The 25,452-nt window shown below is 43.5% G+C and overlaps 1 pseudogene; it reads left to right on the top strand.

The window, feature by feature from the left end:
- The first annotated feature begins 20,805 nt into the window (after nt 1–20,805).
- LOC147441645 (uncharacterized) lies at nt 20,806–24,874 on the top strand (annotated as a pseudogene).
- The last annotated feature ends 578 nt before the right edge of the window (nt 24,875–25,452 follow it).

Consider the following 25,452-nt stretch of genomic DNA (forward strand, 5'->3'; position numbering starts at 1 on the left):
TATCCAATTCCATTTGTAGATTAATAATAACTCTACTAACACTAACCCACTATGAAAAGTCCTATCATCTCCATTTCTCTCCTCTCTCTTTCCCCACCAACTTCTTGATAATTCCAAGCAAAAGAAATTAGATAAATTGCTGAAAATCTAACCCAACCATGGTTAGAGGAGTAACCCTAGCCTTTAAAATTGCTATAAAAAAAGGGTGTACCTAGCACAAAAAGGGGGGAGAAGAAAGAGCACTATGCTCTAGCTTGAGAAACCAAGCTCAACCTCTTGAGAAGGAGCTCTTGAGTGGAATCTCATTGGCATTAGGCATATGTATGTGTTGTATTAGGGGTGATTAGCAAGGGAACTCTATGCCATTGTAAGAGAGAGTGATCATTAAATTGAGAGTAGGAAATCTATCATTTCTCCTACTAGAGTAAGCCCAACATTTGCTGAATCAAGGAGGGTGAATTTGGACTAAGCATGGATACCTTGTCTCCCTTCCAACGTGAAGTCATGGACAATAATGATGTGTAAGTGTCTTGGTGTTTTATTTAAGTTCTTGATAGCTTGTCTCCGGGTATTGTTATCAATTTATCCATAAATCCCACATGATGTAAGAGGGCGACATGGTGGAGAGGACTCCCATGGCCTTAAGACAGTGATTGGGGTGGATTTTTTTTTGTGATGTGATGTGGTGTAATTTTACTCAGGCTATGTTGAACAAATACTAATCTCACTTTGATTGGTCATGACAGATTTGTAAGAAGGCATTAGTGCAACAAGCACCCCCTTCCCCCTTCTCTCTCTTTCTTACATATATATATTTATGTTTGCTTGATCATTAATGATACACTTCAAAGCAGCCCGAGCACCATCTGTCTCTCTCTCTCTCTCTCTCTCTCTCTCTCTCTCTCTCTCTCTCTCTCTCTCTCTCTCTCTCTCGTGTTTTAGTGTGTGAGAGTATTCCATTGGTGTTAGGGTTAGTGTAAATTCCTTGCTTGTTTGTGGATTGCTCTAACGATTCTTCTCTTTTGCATCCTAGTTCACTCTTAAACTAGGTGGTGCCCCTTGTGTAGTTGGGATTTGGCGGTGGGTTTGTTATTTTGGTTTGTGTTGTGTTGTGCCCCAGCCCCATTGAGCAGCACGGGAGCCTTGAAGGGTGTCTAGAGGTTGCTCTTCTTGTTGCCCGCCCCGAACCGCCTCACTACTTTCAGCCTGTCCATTGCATCTGGGATAATAAGGAGTAGATTTTTGATGCTTGACTGAAAGCATATCCAATAGAGTTTCCATGGTGTCATTGATAAAATGTGTTCCTTGGTCTGACACAATCTCTATCGGACATCCATATCGACAGACAATATTCTCAAATAGAAACCGTGCAGTTGACCTAGCTGTGTTGTCAGGAAGAGCCTTAGCTTCAACCCACTTAGTGACATAACAAGTAGCCACTACTAAGTACTTGTTCTTCCTGGGGGTAACCTTCTTAAAAGGTCCCATAAAATCTGTAGCTGTTGGTCTATCCATTCGTTGGCATATGTCATAAGTTTTACAAAAACTTCTAACGTCAGCAATTAGTGTTTGCCACCGCAGACCATCTCGCAGAATCTTCTTATAGGTAACTTCATTGGAAAAATATCCACCAAATTTGCTATTATGTGCTTCTGAAATAACTTGCATTCTCCCTTCCATAGGCACACAACGCTGAAGTATACCATCAAAAACTAATCGATAGAGTGACCCTCCGATGATAGTAAACTTCAAGATTTTGATGACCAAATCTTTCTTCTGGTTCTGCTTCTAGTCCTCTGGAAAAGCACCTTGAGAAGGAAACTGATAAACATCATACCATTCAGGATCAACTGATTCTCCTGCTTCCAGCTGAAAGAAGCCATCATCCACTAGTTCATCCCGCAAGGGTACTTTTGAATAACCTTCCGTACTTCTTGACAAAAAATTAGCTCCACAGTGATTCTTGCCAGGCTTATCAAAAATTTTGAATTCAAACTCCATTACGAACACCATCCACCAAATCAGCCTGCCTTGAGTAATGACTTTATTAATCAAGAACAGAAGATCCTGATGGTCCACATAAAAATGGAACAACTTCTCTAACAAGTAATGCCTGAACTTTGTAGCACTGAAAACCATTCCAAGGGCTTCTCGCTCAGTGGTTGTATAACCTTGTTCAGCTTGACTGAATCCTGGCAAAATAAACAGGATAATCAGTCCTTCCGTCTAGTTGAGCCAATATCACCCCCATTGCCAATCCCGAAGCGTCCACATGTACATGGAAAATAACATGCCATTTTGGTTGCCTAAGGACTGGCCATGGTTTACTGATAATGGCCTTTTTCAAATTCTAGAAGCTCTCCTCACATTCAGCAGTCCAATTGAACTTACTGGTCTTCTTTGTGAGTTCGTATAATGGTACAGCTTGAGAAGCAAACTTATGCACAAACCTTCTATAGAAGTTAACATATCCCAGGAAAGAGCTCAACTCTGATGCATTTCTAGGTGGTTTAGCTTGCTGAACACACTGGATTTTATCATTGGCCATTTCTATTCCATTTCGGGAAATCACATGTCCCAGTAACTGTCCTTTCTAGACTAGGAAAACGGATTTAAATGGATCCAAACAAATCCGCTTCTCCTGACAGCATTTGAAAACCATTTCTAGGAATAGTAGGTGTTGTTCCTTATCTGAATATACAGTAAAGTCATCCATAAAGATAGCGAGGAACCGATGAAGGAACTCATTAAACATTTCCATCATACACCGTTGAAAGGTGGCTGGTGCATTGCACAAGCCGAAAGGCATCACCAGATACATGAAAGCTCCCCACTCGATGATGAAAGTGGTCTTCGTTGTATCTTCAGGAGTGATCTGTAATGGTTATAGCCACTGTAACCATCCATAAAGCTATACATTTCATATCCTGCAATCTCATCAAGCAACATGTCAGTAAAAGGATGGAAATGGATCATTAATAGTTTGGGCGTTGAGTTTCCTATAGTCAACACAAACTCTCAATTTCCTGTTTTTCTTGGGAACTACGACTATAGGAAATAGCCAATCGCTATTGGCCACCTCTATGATGAACCCAGCCTTGAGAAGATTATCAATCTCCTCTTTGACCTTCTTAGCATAGTTGGGGTTCATTCGGTATCTTTGCAGTCGTACTGGCCTAGCATCTGGCTTCAACGGTATCCGGTGCTGACATACTTCAGGATCTATCCCCTTCAGATCTGTGTGTGTCAAGGCTAGGGACTTGCTACGCCTCGTGTGCGAGCCACAAAGGCTCCTAGCACACAGTCATACAACAGACAAGCTCACAAGGAAGAACGGTGTGTCACTCACCTTCCTGCGTAGTTGCGAATGAAGGATTCCCACACCGCGAAGAAGAGGGAGACGCCGCTACGCCGCGCTCAAACGCCTCGCCGCCGTCGTGCCGCCGCAACGCTCGATCGCACACACACTCTCACACTCTCTCTCTCACACGCACACACACAAGGAGATGGTGAAGGAGAAGGTGAAGATGGAGCAAGAGCAGCTTCTATTGCACAATGAGAGAATGACTCAATTTTAGGTTTAATTGGCTTTTATGTGAGCTCACCCCATTCACACTTGGGCGCCCATGCTTAGCCAACTAACCCTAGCATTTTCGTGTTAGAGTGCGCCTCTCATCGGCGATCACTCTACCTTTCTCTATTGGACCGACAAGCCCGGTTCCTGACTCTACTTAAATAAATAATACGGTTACGGTGTCCGTCGTAGGCGATAGGGTGTCCGTGAGCCACGAGGGTTAACATTGCCCCCCTTCCTGATGTAGATTCCGTCCTCGGAAGCTATTGAGTTGAAGCTTGGTATGTCCATGTTGTAGAGCATCTAGATTTGAATCTACAAGGCAAAGTCACTGTTTTAGCAAGCGGAATTATATTGCCATAAATCATGAGGGGTACATGTGGAAATGAGTAAATGCAAGATTTATGAAATGTTAGACTGCCATTAAGGACAAATAAATTGCACTTTGAGTAAATTAATTAATCAAGAGTTTTGAGCTTATGGGTGAGTCTATCAATTAGTTAGCTATGACTAAGGTTAAAACAACTACTCTAGTACTAGCTAAGCTAAGAAGATTATCTAAATGCAAGATTCCCTAATTAAGCTTTTCAGCTTTGATTAGCCAACTCGCTCTCACAACTGCAAACAAAAGCTTGAAATGTTAACTGTAAGCTCAATGGAAGTCTTTTAATTTTTCTTTATTTTTTTATTTTTTTTTAATACTTTTTTACTTTGGGTCACAATCATGTGACGTGTGTGCTTATTTTGTATGTCCGGGGTTTTTTGCTTCTCAAGGAAAAGCGCCCACACTGGGAACCTCTAGGGCTCTAGTACCATAGACAATACATGTGAGTGAAGTACCAATTCAAGCTAGGATTTCTCTTCCAGCGTAAGATTTTTCATTTGTGGCACTTATGTTTTTTTTTTTTTGCTTCCATTTCCTTGGTATTCGCACTAGTGTTTTTTGTTGTTTAAGTGAGCAAGCCTTTCTCTGCCTAAAACATTCCTAAGGTCTCAAATACTCGGATAATTTTATTAGCTATGCCTAGTGGTCAAGTAAATGAGTTAACCTAAAGTCACGGTCTCCTAATCTCCAGGCTCATCCATAAGATTAAACTGGAGTTCAATCAACTTAAGCAAAGACAAATGTATACATCTATAATGGCAGATAACAATCATAACTATTGCACTCAAACAAAGCATGAAAAATCATTATTAGCAATGACACATATCCACCAACATGAATCATGGAAAGTAGTACACCTGGAGGTATGGAGTGGCTCATTTGGTTGAAGCAGATGTCCTCAGCCATGTGGATGGAGATCCATATAAGTCCTACCTAACACATCCAAAAACAAGCACTATACCTCTAGGAGGCATGTCAGTGTGAAAAATTAAAACTCCTGAAAAACAAACTCAAAACACAATCTAGACCCCTAACCTACCTATCTGTCACCCCTTTTAGAATCAAGGAAAGAGGATATTATATAAACCGGGTGGCCACCCTAAGGCTAGGCCTCTATCCTCATCATCTAGATAAATAAAATCGTTGTCCGTGAGGCCATAGTCTTTCTCGGTCTCTATTAGTTCCTCTTCATCATCCTCTTGTGCAAGCATGCTAATCAAGAACCTCGCGATGCGTGGATACTCATCTTGTGCAAAAGAATAAGCATGTGCCAATGGAGACACATTCGCTACTGGGTAGGGATCACTAGTTAGCCATAGACGTATCAGCCATTCTAACTCCTCAAAATTTCTCTCACATGCAAGGCTCTCTATCAAATCCCATTCGCAAGAAAGTATAGGGTAGCATACGTAGAACACTTGAGGAAAAGACAAAGGGTACCTTTCATAAAAAATAGAAGTGCATGCCTCTGGTGAAGTATCCATTTCTGACAATACAGATAGATTTGGTTAGGCCTTTAAAACATAAGAGTTGTTTTTGTGTGTGTTGCTTGAATTGACACGGTGAATTTGGACTTATATGTAAGATGTGATAGGGTTCTCTCTTGTTGCTAGTCGCTCTTGCTCTTTACTATTTTTGTTTTTTGTGAGTATAAGGCTATATATATACATTCCCTAAGATTGGAATTGAGAGGTCAGGGAGGAAGGTTGAGAGGGGAGCGAGTGAATGATTGATGTTAGCAAACACTCCCCCCTTCCCTTGGGTAGATCATACCTTTTGGAATGAGGTCGTCACCTTTTGAAACCAATTGTTCCAAGTTGTTATGGGTGAAGGCTTTAACCAATAGTTTTTGACCGCCCTATGTGTTTCATCTAGTTGCAAGGGTGGTAAGGTACTCTCCCATGATTTTATTTGCAACATTGTTGTAGGTGGTGAACTTACCCCGGGAGGTGCAAACTCTTTCGTGCTTGTATGGATATGTACAGTGGTAGGTGGAGGTTGTGTCGAAGCTTCTATTTGCGTATAGGAACTACATGAAGAGCAAGAAGCTTCATTTGATTTCCCTGTTCCTGAGCTAGGTGGAACAAATCGTTCTTTCTTTGGTACCCAAACTAGCTCTAGAGCGGGTGTGTAACATTCCATGATTTTTTCCTTTCCGCGATTTTCAATTTGTTTTGGAGCCACAGGATTGGGTTTACATGGGCTAGGTGACAGGTAAGAGTACACTTTACGTTTGGGCACCCAGATTTGATCATTTCCTTCATAGTATCCTTGGTCTTCCAATAGTCGTTTAGGAATCCAACGCAACGTTTCTTTACATTTCTTGGAGTGAGTGGGACGGTTCTTACGAGGTTTCCATTTTTTTGCATCAACCATGCTCACTACAGAAGCTTTAGGGACCCACTTGTATGTTTTCTCTGTTATATTAGGATGGTTCATGTGTGTCTCAAGCTTTCTTTCAACTACATCAGTTGAAGCTCTAGAGAGTTGGGCTATGGGGACGTATGGTTCAACCTCCTGGACATGCAATGTCTTGGGTTTTATTTCCTTAGGCAATATCTCAGGGACTATGGCTTGAGTGGTAGGGCTAAGAGTTGGTTTTTGCGTTGTAACACCCCCAGTCCCCCAATCAATAGTGCATTTGGTGGCTATCATCCACGTGCGGCCTAGGTTTATATTACCCTCCATAGTTCCAGTAGGCATGACCAAAAAGTCTTGAGCTACAATTCCATTGTCATAACTGACAGAAGTGTGCCAGATTCCAAAAACCATAGTTTTTTTCTTGTTGACACCCTTGACTTGGATAATACTCTCAGATAGAGGTGGCTTCCCTAACTGACACCACACCCCATAGGATAGCAGATTATATTTAGCACCCGTGTCCAATAAGGCGTTATATAGCACTTTTCCATAGGCACTATTTAACTCAATAGGGTATCATAGAGGTGTGTCAGAGTCCAACCAATCCTCTTCGATTCCACGTGGAATGCATTTGTGACTCCAAGGTTAGCCTCTCGTTTTTGTCTTATACGTTGTTGTCGCTCCTTAGCCTCATCTTGAGCTTGTATCTTGTTTAACTCGGTTTGTGCTTTGGCGGCCTTCTTTTGATGAATGGCCCGTAGTTCTTCTTGGCTTAAAGGATCATAATATCTTTTGAATTTACTCCCATTGAGGAATCCAATGGTTTCAACTCCATCAAGAGTTTCCACACGAAGGGTACCTTGTGGAGTAATTTCACATACTCTATATGGTCCTTTACCAGCATATTTCAACTTTTTCTTCTCTTTACGTACTCCATACATAAGGACTTTATCACCAACTTTGATGTCCTTGTCCTTCACATGGCGATCAAACCACTTCTTTCTCCTATCCTTTTCCACAAAAGCATTTTGCACAGCCAACTGTCTCTCTTCATCTAGTTTTTCTAAGATATACAAACGCTCGGTTAAGGGGTTACCATTCCATCCTTCTTGTGAAGCTACCCTAAGACTAGGAATGACAAACTCCCAAGGCATAACCGCTTCTTGGCCGTATACCATTTTGAATGGCGTACAATTAATAGCCACTTTATAAGCAGTACGATAAGCCCATAGAGCAGATGTCAACTTCAAATCCCAATCAGTGCGATGAGCTTCTACCATCTTGGTTAAAATAGAGATTAGAGTCTTGTTGGTGCTCTCGGCTTGTCCATTAGCTTGCGGGTAATAAGGTGTAGACTTATGGTGGGATATCATAAAGGTCGTGGTAAGCTCTCTTACTACCTCATTTATAAAATGGGTACCATTATCAGTAACAATTTCAAAAGGGCAACCAAATCTTGTGATAATGTTCTCAAAAAGAAACTTAGCTGTTGTCCTCGTGTCACCTTTTTGTGAAGCCTTAGCTTCAGCCCACTTTGTTACATAGTCCGTAGCAACTAGAATATATCGAGATTGAGTGTTGCGAGCTACGGGACTAATTGGACCTACAAAGTCTAAGCCCCATTTTTCAAATGGTTGGGTTACTTTAATAGGATGTAAGGGCATTTTGTCTTTGCGCTGTGTGGTCTTGTAACGTTGGCACTCATCACACCCTTTTGTAAAAAGTGATGCATCCTTAAATAAAGTTGGCCACCAATAGCCTGATTGCAGCACCTTTCTAGCAGTCAGGTCTCCTGAAAAATGTCCTCCTGCTATGCCCATATGTGCTTCTTGCAAGATATACAAATATTCATCCTCGCGGGCACAACGCCTAAGAATATTGTCCTTGCCTAATCTATACAGAGTTCCGGCAATCAAACAATAGGGTTCACATTCTTTTACTATCCTTCGAGCGATATCCTTACGAAGTTCCTTGGGTGGAAAACCATTAACTAAAAAGTTAACAATGTTCTCACTCCATTCAGGCATAGTCTCAACTATGAATAGGGAAGTATCGGGTAATTCATCATCAACTCCTGTAGGGGCTTCACCATTGGGTATGCGAGACAAATGATCAGCCATGACGTGCCTTTTATCGGGTCTCACTACAATCGTGAAATCAAACTCCAGAAGAATTAACAACCACCGTGTGATTCTTCTTGTCGAACATGGCTTGTTTACCAGATACAGCAACGCTTGATGATCCACATAAAATACAAACTTGTTTGCCAGAAGGTAGTAGCGAAATTTCTTTACTGCATAAACCATTGCCAAACCTTCTCGCTCTGTAGTGGTGTAGTTCCTTTCAGCATCGTTCAATTGACAGCTTGCAAAGCTAATGGGATAGTCCAATTTATGTTCTCCTGGTTGAGTGAGAACGCACCCAATAGCAAATTTTGATGCATCAATATGCACATGGAAAATGACATCCCAGTTAGGTGTCCTTAAAATCGGAGCACTTGCTAGTGTTTTCTTCAATTGCTCATAGGCCTGGTCACACTCTTCAGTCCATTTAAATTCAATGAGAAGCTTGTACAAAGGACGTGCTATCTCAGCGAAAAATAAAATAAACCGTCGATAATAACCCACGTGTCCCATGAACCTTTGAACTCCCTTGTAATTGGTTGGTGGTGGTAACTCTAGAATCACTTTAATTTTGCTCTCATCGGTTGAGATACCATTCTTAGATACTATATGCCCTAAAATAACTCCATGCTTGACCCAAAATTGGCATTTGAACGGGTTCAATGAGATACGATATAACCTACACTTTTCAAACACCTTCCGCAAACATGATAGATGTTCTTTCCAAGAAGAGTAAACACAAAGGTCGTCTAAGAAAGCTTCACAAAACTCTCTCAAATATGCTTTAAAAGCAGTGTTTATTAATCGTTGAAATGTAGCAGGGGAATTTGTTAAGCCAAAAGCCATCACACGAAATGCAAACACGCCAAATTCTGTGATGAAGGCAGTTTTAGCTTGGTACTCTAGCGCTATCGTGATTTGGTTGTAGCCTGAGTACCCATCTAGAAAGCTATAAGCTTCCTTGCCTGCAACTCTTTCGAGTACATGTTCGGAATATGGTAGGGGGTAATGGTCTCTTCTAGTAGCTGCATTAACTTTTTTGAGGTCCACGCACACCCTGAGTTTCCCATTCTTTTTTGGCACGATAACTATTGGAGACACCCATTCAGAGTGTTCAATAGGATATATGAACCCACATTTGATAAGCTTTTCTAGTTCTTCTTGAATGATCCTTGCGTACTTAGGATTCATCAAGTAGGGTCTTTGTTGTACGGGCTTCGCAGTGCTAATCATAGGGATTGTATGTTGGACCACAGAAGGTGGAACACCTTTCATATCATGGTATGTCCAAGCGAATATGTCCTTGAATTCCTTGAGAAGCTCTTTGAGGACCGCCTCTTCAACTTCTGTGAGGTCTTGGGCAATAAAAACAGGTTTTGATTCTTCACCGGGGTCGGCTAATTCTATTTCTTTGACTATTTCCGGACCATCATAGATTCCATTATTCCCATCGATAGGTATTCTTTGGGCTTTTGTGTACACAACCTTTGCTTCCCCCGTGGTGTAAGATTTGAAATGTTCTGGTGCAGGATGCAAGTCTATGGATTCCGGTTGTGCTTTGGTCTGTGCTTCCATTTCTGCTTTCTTGTGTTGTCGAGCTAACTCTTGGTTTTGACGCCTCCTTGCAGTGCGGCTCAACTTTGGCTTGTCTATGATCTCTAATTGGGCTATGTCATGGGGTCGTGGTCTACACCACATAACATTTTGGAGATATTCACCCCAATCGTCTACCAATTTTCGATGAGTATCACATGCTCCTATATAACTGAGCCATTCTGCTGAGGATCTCTTCTTTTTTATCCTAGCACGTACATTGGCTCGATATCGACGCCTCTTAAAGTTTTTCTTTTTCTTATTTGAGACCTGCTTTTGATTTGCATTTAGATCTGGCTCACTAAAGGAGTCCTCGTTGGTGTCCTCTTCACTCTCGGAGGAGCTATCATCGGTTGATGTGCTCGGTCCTTCCGAATGTTTTGACTTTGAACTAGCTCCACTCTCTAATTCATGAGATTCAGAATCCGTTTCACTCTGGGAGTCAGTGTCTGAGTCGTGTTGGTCAAAGTCTTCTATTGAGCTATCGGTGTCACTGTCAGATTGGTCTACAATTGCCTTGCCCTTAGAAGATGCATGTATGGAACTTATCATGTTCAGAGGTGCAATTTGTGGTACCTCTTCCCCCTCTGGTGTGACCCAAGTGGTTCCTCTATTTCCCCAGGTATCTATGGTTGCAGCTAGGTGTACCCAGTCTACGTTGTCTGATTCCGTCATACCCGGTAACACATCCATGTAAGGAGAATCTTGGCCAATGTCTGTATCCTTCTTACAAGTGTAACAATATTGTAGTGGGGCCGAGTGAACTGTGGTGTCAGAGCGATGATCAATAATGGTTTTACTCCCTAAGGGGTGTACCTTACCAGTCACCAAATCCACTCTAAGGACAGAGTCTTGGAATTGCAAATAGACATGATTTTTAGACCAATCGTGAACCATTTGTGCTTCCCTCATGAATGGTCGTCCTAAAATCATTTCATACGACATAAGGTGTTTAGAGAAATCCATTACAATGAACGTATGTCGTACCTTGTGACCTAGAACTTTGATCTTAAGATCCTTGAGCATCCCCATAGGTTTGGCTATGGTACCATTTGCCATCTTTACCACAATGTTAGTAACACTGAGGCGGGGTTTTCCCATGGATTCCCAACAATCTTTTGTAACGATGCTAACTCCCGCACCACCATCAAGAATTCCCTTTATAGTTAATCCCTTGGTAGTGATGGGTAGGGTCGCATTAGACTCATCGCCTTCAAAATACTGCCCTAATTCGTTAATGGGTACCTCGATCACAGACTCGTGTCCATCTAAGTCAAGTGATTGCACATGATTTTCCTCATCAATCATAATCGAGTCAGGCCTATTTGGTTGCGCAAACTGCGGTAATCCCGTTCGTAGCTCTCCGTTAAGGAATGCTCGAAGTGCAAGGAATAACTCAGGATCTCCATACAGCTTTGCTATGATCGTGGTTCGAACCTCAGAAGACATGAAGTCCACTAGTTTGGCAACATTCATTGGCGTTTTGCAGGGTGTAGGTCCTTGACTAGGAACTGGTGAGGATGGAATCTCATATTCCTCAATGGGATCAGGTATTCCTTCGTTAAACATCCTTTCCAACAAGAAGGGTGTATGCTCACTTTCTGATGTCCCGTCCTCACTCCCTTCTTGGATGATACTAGATATGGCTAACGGTCTATGGTTCATGTGGGGTGGATGAACTTGCGTGGGAAACACTGTGTCATGAATTTTGACCTGCATGGGTTCTGGTTCTAGTTTCCTTTGAGTCTCCTCCACTAAACCTCTTAGATGTTTCACCTGCTTAATCTCGTCTACTGGGTTTGGGTACGTCCCAATCTTCTTTTTACGATTCTTCCCTTTTTGCCCCTGCGGTTTATCTTGGGGGTCTTGGATTGGATTTGGAAACACTTGTGGTGTTTTTAGAGGCTCTTTATGATTTTCTCTTATTCGGTTTTCATTTGGTTCCATGTTACGGTTTTCTTTGTCGGTCTTTCCCTTTGTGGTATTGGTTCTAGTCTCCATTGTCTCGACTGAATCTGAATCATCCTCGAGGTCATTCATATACACGGGGTCATCTCCTGTTCCTATGTTTGTTTTGGAACTTGGCTTTGAATTTTCCGTATTCTGCGACTTCTTCCTTCGTGTCTTCTTTTTCTTTGCTTGGATAACTGACGCGGTATCTCTCTCTTCGAGGATATGGCCTGGCCCTTGAAGCATGGACCGTGTAATCGCATAAGCGGGTGCGACGGGTGGTATTGGCGATGTCACACTAGCAATTTCGACCAAATTCAGGGGTGTGATTTTAGGCGCATTTGGGTTATAGGGGCATTGGGCAATCAAGTGATCTATGCCACAACGATTACATGTGAGTATTGGCATTGCAGACGTGCTCCCTTGATTCATTTGCATCTGTGCAGCATTCTTTTGCAGCCTAATAGGGCACTCCGCTGCTCGATGTGGTCCACCACACTCGTAGCATTGAAGAGGTGGCCTCCTAGCCTGGGTGTTGATATTTTGACCTCTGGATGCGAGAGCAGCAGCTTGATAAACCGGCTTGACTTGCCCCCAACAATCTTCCATGTAGTATATAGGACACTCTTCCAATGTATCAAGTCCGTAGGCAATACTAGTGTCTATTTCCTCCTCAAAACCATCTGCATAAGCATTAGATGGCTCGCAACCCACTTGGTTCATAGGGGCGACTCTTGGATGCGGGGGCTGCGGTCCTAGCACAGGAGGTGGTAACGGTGTAGCTTGTACAACATTTTGAGATCTAGGGACCATGTGTTGCGGTAGTTGCTCAACAGGTGGAGTAGGCATCAATACAGGAGCTCGAGGCGCATCCGTCCAGGCTACAGGTGGTCTATTTGCCATCATACGTTTGATCATTAAACAATCCTTAGCTTGGTGACCATACCTACCACATGTGTTGCAAGTTCCATTAAATTTTACTCTAAACGTAGGGCACTCACTAGTGCTATGTGGACCTAAGCAAATGGAACACCATTGTTGCTCCCTTCTTGGATACATGTGACTATTTTGAGGGGGTCGATTATCCTTAAGAGACTCTTGGATTGCCTTGGTGAGGTCTGTCAAGAATGTCTCAAATACCTTTGGCTCATTGGCAATGGGCTTTGTAGTCATGGGTTCATACTCAATGGCTTGTGAGCTAGTGGATCTCGTGTCAGTAGACACCCTCATGACTGCTATCATCAAGTTGTCCTCTAATTGGATTGCATTGGCAGTGACATCTTCCCAGGTTGTGATACCTCTAATCACTAGTCCATTATAGATTCCTTCATTCCTCAACCCTTGAATGAATCGATCAAGCAGTTGGTTATTGTTGAAGCGCTCATTTACAGGGCAACGAGAGTTTAAGTGCTTTAGACGACTAATGAAGTCCCTTACTGACTCTCCTTCCTTATGTTCGGCCTTCTGTAGCTGAGATGCTACACCCCAAAGCACACCTTCTCGTATGTACTCCTTTAGAAACAACCTTCGAAGGGTAGGGTAGATTGTTTTCTCGTCCACCCTTAGGGTCCTATACCAATCTCCAGCCTTCCCACTTAATGTCAAGCTTAAGGCATTGCACTTATGTAGTTCGTTGCGTTCCCCTAAGGAATCACATACTTGTTCAAACACTTCAATGTGTTTTCTAGCATCTTCATCCCCATTGAATTTTTGCGTGAGTTTGGCAATTTGTACTGCCTTACTTCTAGGCTCTCTATCAGATGCATGACGCATATTTTCCGCGATAGATCGACCTATGGTTTGAGCAAACGCTGCCAAGTCACCTATGTGAGGAGGCAGGGCCGGTGGAGGTACTCTTGGAATCATATATGGGAGACGGACGGGTACCGGTCTTGGCATATGTGTGGATGATGCAGGATATGGAACATAACCGGGCATAGGTCCACTCGGATAAGAGCTAGGGAGCGGCACTCGAGGAGCATAAACAAGTGGTACAATTGGAGGTGTGGGGGCCATGTGTGCATAAGGGGCTAGAGGCACATACGGTCGAGGCCCCATATTAGGTACTACGACACTAGGTAGTGGCACTGCGCTAACCGTAGATGTCATCGGTACATTCTCTGTCAGGCCTATCCCTGGAGTGAGCACTGTGTTTTACTTAATAGAGGGTTGAGCCAAGTTAGGGAAGCTAAAGTTGTCGCTCGGAGGCTCAGATTGCATAGAGACCCCAGGTGAAATGACGTAAGATGGGTCCATGGGGCTCATTAGAGGAGTCTCCATTTGTGATAGAGTAGACTGTTGAGCCTTGCTCGTATCCAAAAATCTCATGGGGCCAGTTGAGAGTATATTTACCCCTCGGTTTTGCTATTCTGATTGAATAATGCCATGGATAACATTACAGATCATTTTCTGTTGATCTTCGATGCTCGTGGCACTAGAGGTGGATTGTACAATCTCTCTCCATCCTACATGGTAGGCGTGGCCAGAGTGTAGATCCGTCAACACCTCAGTGTGGAGGTCGTATGTCCAATGATCATTAATGAACAATCCTTCTACAGTCGACGTGTTAACGGTTTCTTGTGAGGTAGAAGCAATGTTGCTCCCTGTGGTTTTACTTGTCACCAACGGTACTCTAGAGGGAGCTTCTGAAGGAGGCAACTCAACAGGGCCTTGTTGGTAAGAAGTTGGCAGGATATCCACATGGACACTCTTTGGGGGTGTGGGGTCCACGTGCGATGTGAAAGGAGATTCCACTTCCCCACCCCCTTCGTGTGCTTCATTTGCATCACGTTCCTAGCGAGTAGCTCTACCTAATGTTTCCATGAAACGGCTAAACATACTAGTATTGGGATGTGGAGCTTCGGGAGGTGCATGGCCTTCTCTCTCAGTGTTTTGGGTAGGGTATGCTTCCATGATTTCTGAGTCGGAGGAGGAATCACTAGTGGCTATTTTAGGGTCTTGGGTGGTGCTACCTTGTGTCCCCGCTGAGGGTCTAGAGCCTATCGTGGATGGGTAATGGGTGTCCGTATGAACAGAGGCACCCTCAATATGCTCGTGTCCTAGCACCCGCCCAGAGCGTAAGTGCATATGCTTTTGATACCCTAAGGTGTCAAAAAGCTGCTCTAGGAGGCCTTGTGACTAGTTTTTTGCGTGTTTTTTTGCTATATTATTTAGAGCGTGTCGTGGAATGGGCTGTGTGATAGCTCGAAACAAGCGTATCGCTAGGAGGGATGCGCTGTGCTTTACAGCCCACCGTTTGGTTCTATTTTGCTCCAGAAAAGCCCGAAACAGTCTTTTCCTAGCTGGGGAACTAGGCTCCAAATAGCAAGTCTAAGGGTGCAAGTGGGAAGAGAAGGGAGGAGAGTGGAGGACTTGTCCCACATGCTCTCATTCCCTCTTGAGGGGGTAGGGTATATATATAAGAGTGAGTCTAGTATATATCATAAGAGTGAGGACTGAGGCCTGGGCTTGGGCTTGGGCTTGGGGAAATGATCCCGATCTAACTTTTATACAAACCAACCGGTCCGTTTTTATAACTCACGTTTTTTATTTTCGAAAATCTAACCTCCCCCTCACTCACGTTTTTATTTTTTGATTTTTTTTTTGAAAAATATATATATAATTTTTTTTGAGATATTATTTGGTAAACTATTTACTGTCCCACCCACCTATTGACCTGCTAATCAGTGGTTCACCTAATTACTAACTTGCTTAATTAACTAACTGTGCGCCTAACTGTGCACAAACCAGAAAACACAGAAAATGCAAAAATTGAAACTTGACAGAACTGTGCAGTGCAAACCAGAAAATGCAGAAAACGCAGAAACGCAGAAACGCAAGAAATGCTAATTGTGTAAGCTGAAATCTGAGCTTAATAGAACTAGCAAAACAGAGTTTAACAAAACACAAAAAACTTGAATGCAGTCAACAACATTCTGTCTTTCTCTACTGTTTTTACATAACAACAATAATCAAACTTAAGCCGCGCCTTTCCTACATAAAAACTAGCTTCAATACAATTTATAGGTCGCCATTGGAGCTTCACGCGCAGCAGCTCCCCGGCAACGGCGCCAAAAATGTCAAGGCTAGGGACTTGCTACGCGCCGTGTGCGAGCCACAAAGGCTCCTAGCACACAGTCATACAACAGACAAGCTCACAAGGAAGAACGGTGTGTCACTCACTTTCCTGCGTAGTTGCGAATGAAGGATTCCCGCGCCGCGAAGAAGAGGGAGACGCCGCTACGCCGCGCTCAACTGCCTCACCGCCGTCGTGCCATCGTGCCGCTCGATCGCACACACACACACTCACACTCTCTCTCTCACACGCACACACACAAGGAGATGGTGAATGAGAAGGTGGAGATGGAGCAAGAGCAGCTTCTATTGCACAATGAGAGAATGACTCAATTTTAGGTTTAATTGGCTTTTATGTGAGCTCACCCCATTCACACTGGGCGCCCATGCTTAGCCAACTAACCCTAGCATGTTCGTGTTAGAGTGCGCCTCTCATCGGCGATCACTCTACCTTTCCCTATTGGACCGACAAGCCCGGTGCCTGACTCTACTTAAATAAATAATACGGTTACGGTGTCCGTCGTAGGCGATAGGGTGTCCGTGAGCCACGAGGGTTAACAGTGTGTTCCTAGGCAAATATGTCTTTGTAGTTCTGGAACATCCTGCGTGCCTTTTCCTTCATTATAGGGTTGAGATGCTTGTGAACCTTGATCATCCTAGGACTATCCTCCGAGCCTAGGTTCCATTCTTCCACTTCTTGGTCGTTTGGAAGCAACCAATTAGGCCTGCCTCCTTTTAGTTTGGTCGATTTCTCAGCATAATCCCAGGATGGCCAAGTCAGTTCTGAATCAGCATTCTGATCTACTGTGTGTTCTTCAAAATGTAGTGGCTCCTCTACCATGCTAGTATCAGTTGATTCCACCAACCTCCCAGTTACTGAACTGATCTCTCCCCTGTGTTGACTTCAGTAAACTGATCTGGGAATTTTTTTTTTGCTTTTTGGCCTGCTCTTTATTCAATAAAATTGCATTCAAGTCAATCTCTGCTAAAGGAAATATGTTTAGATTTGCTAACATTCATTCGATCTTCTTTGCCTTGTACTTCTGACATAATTTCTTCGGCCTCAGCTCTTTTCTCCGGCTCCTAGTATTGTTCGTCTAGATCTGAATTCTACAGCTAGCCGCTTCTATGGTTAATGTTTGATTTGCATAGTCATGAACAACATGTGTTGTTCTCAACCATGGGCACCCTAGAAGCATCCCATATGCCCCTTGCACATCCAGAACTAAGAAGCTGGTTTTAAATTTTTCCCTGCCTACTCTCATCTTCATATTCTCAATCATGCCCGTAGCTTGTACCACTCTGTGATCTGCCATTCACACTTTAAGTGGTGCTAGCTTTAGATTCGTGATGCCCATTCTCTGCTGGAGAGGAACTCCCAGTATATTGACTCCTGCTCCTCCATCCAAAATAGCACTTGAAAGAGGTTCCCATTGCTTCCGAACCTTGTAGTCCACCTGAATGAGCGGGACTTCATCATCTCGGACGACCGTCAGGTCCAAGGTTCTGGCCTCTGCTTCAGCTTTCCTGCGCTGTCTGATGAAGTTTGCCACTTCAGGTAAGGTTTTTCTGATATCTTCCAGCTCCAGAGTCAACTTCTGAATTCTATCATAGATTTTAACATGGATTTCTTCTTTCTCTTGGTCATACTAGTTATCAAAGTTTGAAGAACTGGTTGTATCTTCACACTACCATTCCTCCCTTGCAGTGCTTCCAATCCTTCCATCAACCTTCAGTTCATCAGCCATTCCTTGTACCGCAGCCAGCATGGTCTCAGGTATGCCCGGTATTGACTGGTCTTTGTCAGTTGATTGGGCTGGTATCTTCTAAATGACTCGGGCTTCAGAACTTTCTGGCTGCTCTGGCAGCTTCTTGGCTAAATCCTCCATGATTTTAGTTGCTAGTTCTCTCCGCTCTTGCCATTCATCTACCACCTTCTCTTTACCCTTGGCCTTCCAAATTTCTCTTTGTTGAGCCCATTTGCTGCTGTCATTAGTGACTGGATTTTCTGAAGTATCAGGAATTTCTTCAATTACCACGCCTTTGCTTCTTGTGACTACCCATACTGGGACTGGCTCTGGTGCCTTAGCCTCAGTAGCAGTAGGTGCAAGTGCGTGTGGGCATTGAGCTGCAAAATGGTCGTACTTACCACAAGTGTAGCAATTCATACTCCGACTCTGGAAGTTGCCACGCCCTCTGCCTCGGCCCATACCCATTTGGAATTGATCGTGTCCTTGACTAGTACCACTGGTACCCAGTCTCTCCTCTTGAGATACTTTGGCGGGTTCTACTTTCGCTGGTTCAGTATAGGCTACCACTCATAGGTCTTTACCCTTCTTAAAGTGATGAATCGTGAAACCACAATTGTTTCATAAATGACCAAAAGCCTTATAGTAAGTACATTGTGGGCACTCGTTGGAGATATGGTCCTTGGATTTTAATTTCGAACACCAAGTCTCCATCTTCCGAACTGGCTGTCGAGTGTGGCTAATCTCGGTAATCTGTCTAGCCATTTATTCAATCTTCTTAGTCCAGTATCCCTTCTTTGACTTATCCTTGGACCGTTCATTAGAGCTGCTGGACACCTCACTGGAATCAGAACTCTCAGTAGCAGAGCTACTGCTATACTGGATCTTATCTTTTTATGGCCCTTTTCCTTCTTGGCCTGCTATTCCAACTTCAGTTCCCGTTGTACCAGATCATTGAATTTCTTGGTTGGAGATGGTACCTCCTGCTCCCTAACATTTTTGCTTCTAAAACCATTCAGAAGCCATGCATGCAACATCTTCTCGGATGGCGGTTCCTGTAACTGTTTGGTTAGCTCCTTGATTTTTTCCACATAACTTCGAACTGATAGATTCCGCTGCTTAATCTTATCCAGTTCACAGAGGATATCTTCATCACCTCTGTTGTCGGAATACTCCAGTCTGAAAAGCAATTTGTTGTAGGATCTGAGCTGACAGGCGGGGTAATGGTAATACCACTTTCTCGCTGCCTCCTTCAAGGTTTGCGAAAAGTATTCCCCCCAATCATCTTCATCAATATTTTTCAGTTCAACATACTGCTCAAAAGCATGTATGTGAATGTCTGGATCATCCTTCTTACCCCCCTTGAATATTGGGAAATAAATTTTCAGGGAAGATGTGTAATCATTCCGATTACCACTGATTTTGTCGCTTCTCTTCTTAGATTCAGAACGGCGCTTGGAAGTCTTCTTGCAGTTTTCAGTGCCTGCATCCCAATCAATGTCTGTTTCTGTCTCTGTGTCAGTGTTCTCTTTGGCTTGTCTGCTAGAAGTGTGGTGATTGCCTTTACTTCCCTTGGTACCCTCATCCCCCTGCCTGGACCAAGAACTCTTCGATTTCTGTGCTTCCCTTTCTGCCCGTCTGCATCGAGAATGACTGGATCGCTATGAGTCCTGCGTCTCATCAGCTTGACTATGCTCCTCTTGAGCCTCAGTGTCAGTCACCTTCTCTTGCTTAGGGTCAGACTCTCTTCCCGACTCCTCAGGAATATGATCAACACGGATGGTGGATTTTCGGCCACAACTGGGTTTGGGTGCCATTGCTGAAAATTTCCAACTGGGAGAAGAGTATTTCAGCCAACAAGATTCAGCTTGAGGCCGTGATCACCAAAATGGAATTGAAGCTGATCTCTTGAGATAGCTAATTCCAGTGTTAGAAGATTTCAGCTATTGATGATGTATTAGTTCAGACAGTAGACTGGACAGAGAATCAGAAACTAAACTGGAATTTATCTACTGGAATAAGAACCAGACTATGTACTGAGAATAATATTCAGATTTAGATTTAGAGTACTGAATACTGAGAATAATATTCAGACTCAGATTCAGAGTAGTGAATACAGAGTAAGTGTAACTGGAATATCTGCCGTGATTGGAATTAAAAATGAAAGATTACAGTGAATATGATGTGATTTACATATAGAGTACAACCAACAACAACTGCCAATGATTGACAACTCAAGTACAAATGCCGCCAAAATGTTAACCCGACTATGCTCAAGATTATGCTAACCCCAAATGCCAACCTGATTACAATGTAATGGGCCCTATTTATATGCCTTGGGTTTACCATAGTAATTATTGTAGTAATTACTGACTAATTCACTGTCCACCTCATAAGAGAGCATTCCAACTTAGTGAATCTATCTCAGCCGTCTACAACTAGGCTTTACAAGGAGGCACTCTTCACCATATTACCCTCAATGTAGTGGCTTAGTTGAAAAAGTGAATGGAATGGTTTGTAAAATTATCACCAAGTAGGTTAACAATCATCCTGGGGATTGGGATAAGTATTTACTCCAAGCTTTGTGGGCCTACCAAACCCCATTCCGTACATCTTTGGGATTCACTCCATATCATTTTGTATTTGGTAAGGAGGCAATCTTACCTATTGAGGTGCAACTAGAAAGTCTCAGAGTGATGGCAAGCCAGTTTCAACGACCCAGCATGCATTTGAGGGATCACATTCTTGACTTGGAGTAACTACAACTCGACAGACAAGAAGAAATCAATCAGTACACTGCACAACTGGACAGAGAAGAATCAATCAATCATTATGCGGCACAGGTAGAACACAGACAGCTTAGTTTCAATCAACATCTTTGGTGCAAAGATTTAAATAAGGGCATGTTGGTGCTCCGCTATGATAATCGCTTCGACACAAGCAAGGATAAGAAGTTCCTACTCCGATGGGAAGGCCCTTTCATCATGAAGAAGAAATATGCCAGTAGGAGCTACCATCTCATGGAAGCTCATGGTAAGCTTCATAAGACGAGAGTCAATGGATGGCAGCTTAAACTTTATTTTCTATGATTTGATCAAACTCCACCTATCGACATTCCTCATGAGGATACACCATCAACCTCCACCTCTAATGACTACGACCAAACGAATGACATAGAGGCATAAATGCCCCTAACCTTTACAGGAGGGCTAATGATGGCGGGTTTCCGGAGCTAGAATGCGTGAACAAACCCCAAAGGGGGAGCTTCATAAAATGAAGGAATAAAATAAAAAAAGGTTTTTTTCTTTTCTTTTGTTCTACAGGCGACCTCCACTGCCACCCTCTCTTCCCCGTTTGCTCGCGAGCGCGCAGTGGGCCACCTCCCTCCCCCCCCCCGACCTTCCATTATCCACCCTCTCTCTCTCTCTTCTCTCTCTCTCTCTCTCTCTCTCTCTCTCTCTCTCTCTCTCTCTCTCTCTCTCTCTCTCTCTCTCTCTCTCTCTCTCTCTCTCCTTCCTTGTGCATGCAACAAACTTCTCTCTCTCTCTCCCTTGACAGCCCATATGGCGCAAGATATCCCTCTCTCTCTCTCCTTCCTTGTGCATGCAACAAAATTCTCTCTCTCCCTTGACAGCCCATATGGCACAAGATATCCCTATCTCTCCTCCTTCTTGTGTCACGGGCCCGCCATGCATAGGCTCATGTTCTCTCTCTCTCTAAACACATGCCATACACCCCCAGTCCACTCCCTCACACACTCTCTCTCTCTTCCACTTCCGTTGAGTCTCCCTCTCTCTGCCTCATTACCAGCCCGAGAGGGTGCAGGATCTCTCTCTCTCTCTCTCTTGTTACCCACTCTCTCTCTCTCTCTCTCTCTCTCTCTCTCTCTCTCTCTCTCTCTCTCTCTCTCTCTCACTCTCTCTCTCTCTCTCACTCACTCCCTCCCTTTCTCTCCCTCTCGTTCCCTTAGTCACTCTCTCTCTCTCTCTCTCTCTCTCTCTCTCTCTCTCTCTCTCTCTCTCTCTCTCTCTCTCTCTCTCTCTCTCTCTCTCTCTCTCTCTCTCTCTCGTTCTCCTATGTTGGCAGTAACCCGCAGCAGCAAAAAGAAAAATTCTCTCTCCCTCTCTTACATCACACACACATATATACGCTCCCTACCTCACCCTTTCTTATCCTCTCTCTCCCATCACCCGCTTAGTCACTCTCTCTTTCCCACTCTTGTTCTCTATGTAACCGAGCAAAATTCTCTTAGACTCTCATTCCCACACACATTGGCTGACACATTCATCCACTCACACACACACACAACCCCATACACATTGCTCCCACACACACACTCTCCCTCGACTTCCCACTCACTCATGTCTCACTCCCTTTCCGGACACCCATATACTATAAACACACACCCAACATGCTTCGAGCACACACAACACGTACATACACGCACGCATAAGCACATATGCACAAACACGTAAAGCGAAGGAAGAAAAAGAACGCCACATCATCTACAAAAGGATTAATATGATCAAAAGCACGCGAAAGCAACAACAAATCGAACACTAACATCGAAGGCATGCCCCGGCTGGCTCCGAAAGAGACGCGTAGCATAAAGCAAGAACGATAGCATTAACCTCACACCCATTGTAAATTCCCCGATAACCACTATTCTCTAATAACCTAACCAACGGCTAGTGGGTTGTAGAAAATTCCCCACCCCACGCTTACCTCCCTTTGAGAGAGAGAGAGAGAGAGAGAGAGAGAGAGAGAGAGAGAGAGAGAGAGAGAGAGAGAGAGAGAGAGAGAGAGAGAGAGAGAGAGAGAGAGAGAGAGAGAGAAATAGAGAGTAGAGATAGAGAGGGAGAGATGAAAACATTTACAGAGAAAGAGAGACAGACAGGGAGAGAAAGAGAGAGTAGAGATAGAGAGAAAACAGAGGGAGAGAGAAGGGAGGGAGAGAGAGAGAGAGAGAGAGAGAGAGAGAGAGAGAGAGAGAGAGGAAGAGAAAGAGAGATAACGAGGGATAGAGCAACATAGAGTAGACAGGGAGAGAAATAGAGGGAAAGGGATAGAGAGGAAGAGGGAGAGAAATCGACAAAGCTCCTATTTCTCTCTCTCTCTCTCTCTCTCTCTCTCTCTCTCTCTCTCTCTCTCTCTCTCTCTCTCTCTCTCTCCTCTATTGCCCTCGTCCTACCCCTCTCTACGTCTCTTAAAAGAGAGTGTAGAGATAGATAGTTCGTGATTAGATCGTAGGTTTCTTTCTTCTCTGCCTAAGAAGAGATGCACTCATGTAATCTATGAAAGGTTGGATTTGTTCATTGCAATAGGGTAAGTGGGACTGGGATTTATTATCTTGGATTGCATGCCTGTTTAGAGGGTTTGGGGGACACCATCAAGAACTATGGTTTTAATAATGGAGTCTTTTTAGACTTGACTACATCCTAACCATTATTGTGTTTCTAGCAAGCTTGAGAGGGTGCCAACGTAGCACTGTTAAACCCACTCCACTAAACTTTGTAATAAACAATATTCTAAACCACAGGTCTAGTTACTTGAGTGTATTTTTCAAAGGATAAGAGAAGTAGTAACCGAAGCTTTAGTCTCTATCTATCTCTACCCTATCTATACATTATATCTCTTCGAGAATGGGTTCTTGAGAGAGTATTAACGAAGGTAGCCTCTTGGCACTACGAAGAGTGGCCATTACATGTAAGACTGCGGATTATCCAGGCTATCCTCTTGCCATGTATACTATACTATATACCTCTCCTGGATTGGACAGAGAAATCCCTACAGCCTTTCAAATTTGCCCTGGCTCAATTCTTGTGGGGAAAGAAAAAAGCGTATGCTGCTCCTATTGCCTGGGACCGCCTCACCATGCCTATGAAGCATGGAGGATTGGGCATATTGAATCTTACAACACATGCGCCTGCTAGGAGGGGGCCTCTCATGCAACATATGGTACAAAGAGATACCTACTGGTCCCTATGCTTATGGTACCTCATCGACTGCTCCGTGGTATATTTTCATGGCACTTGGAATATTACATCATGGGATAAGCTTTTTACTACAGCACCCATTAAAACTGGGTTCATTGTGTCGCAAATGCTGATAACATCTTGGAAGATTATTGCCTCTAAACTCCAGTGGAATGGTCGCCAGCGATACACAGGGAATTCCTTAGGAGCGAAGAGTGTCTTTTGGAGCCATGTATTTCAGACACCACCAGCTATGCTCATTGGAAAAAAGCCCTTTCTATGTTCAAAAAAGGCATAGTACAAATTAGCCAGATTATGGATGCACATTCCAAAAGAGTTTCTTGTAGCAAGAAGGGAATTTAGACTCGACAATGGGCTTAGGATAGCTTGGAACCATTTATGCCCGTTGGTTCACCCCTTACCTCATATTGCTTTGGTCAATGCAGAGAATAGACACAAAGACTGGCAGCTACCCTCTTCACATGCAAGTTGGTGGTCATGAAAAACAGATAAGTTTTATGCTGCTCTCCATATTGAGGTTGATGTAGCCATTAGGGGCAATAAAAAATGGTCTATGTCGTAAACTAATGATTGGTGGATTAAAGTACTTGCAAGCTTGTGGACGCTTCAATCGCCATTTAAGCTTAAGGTATTTATGTGGAGGGTAGTGATGGGAGCTATCCCCTCATCCATGCTTATGCTCAAAAAGGGAGCTGGAACAGGAGCCTGCAGTGTATCTCATAGAAATGAAACAGTGAGACACATCTTTTGTAGTCAAGTCAGGGAATGGTGGCAATGGTTCAAGTTTTGGTGGAATCAAGCTTGGGGAATCAAGTTCACAAAGTTCACATGCATGTTTGGACTCTTCAAAACACAGGACTGAAACAATGATTTGTTTCCAGCATTCTTTCCGTCTTTGGTATGTATGCAACATCTGGAACATGAGGAATATAAGTTTCTATGATCACGTACATGTATCGAGCACTAGGATTCCATCACAAGAAATAAAAAACAGGGTGCTCGAAGATGTCATGACCCTCGGAGATAAGGAACTCCAGCAGCAATGTATGCTCACATTGAGCAAACTGTAAACTGTAAACTAACATTGTAATATAAGAACCTTTCTTTCAAAAGAGAGAGAGAGAGAGAGAGAGAGAGAGAGAGAGAGAGAGAGAGAGAGAGAGAGAGAGAGAGAGAGAGAGATAAAGGGGTAGATGAATACGGACGTTTATGTTTAGGTGTATATGTATGTCTAGGTGTAGAGAGAGGATTGCATATAGACATGTAGAGGTATACGAATTAGATATAGCGTTAGGTCCTGATACTTATCAACCTGTAAAATAAAGATGTCGGATGAGAGACCATCTGGTGGGGAGCAACCATCACACTCTTGTTTTGGTTGGTTCACGTCCCAGATGGGCTCCCATCGAGGGTGGACGTCGTCTTTAGTGGACCAAAGTCTTGAGGCAGTAAGTCCAAGCATCAAAATTAAGCCTATCTGTAGCTAGCTTTTTGTGGATATGAGGGTAGGTTTCTCTTTTTTATTTTCAAGCATGGAGCTCCTACACCTACAGAGGTGTCAATTCATCTACCTAGGTTCCTCCGTTGGTGGTAGATCTAGGCCTCTAGCAGGCACTATCTTTATGAGATGAGTACCTCAGTTTGACGA

This window comes from Adiantum capillus-veneris, chromosome 15 (genome assembly GCF_014529385.1).
Source record: "Adiantum capillus-veneris isolate H3 chromosome 15, ASM1452938v2, whole genome shotgun sequence".
Lineage (NCBI taxonomy): Eukaryota > Viridiplantae > Streptophyta > Polypodiopsida > Polypodiales > Pteridaceae > Adiantum > Adiantum capillus-veneris.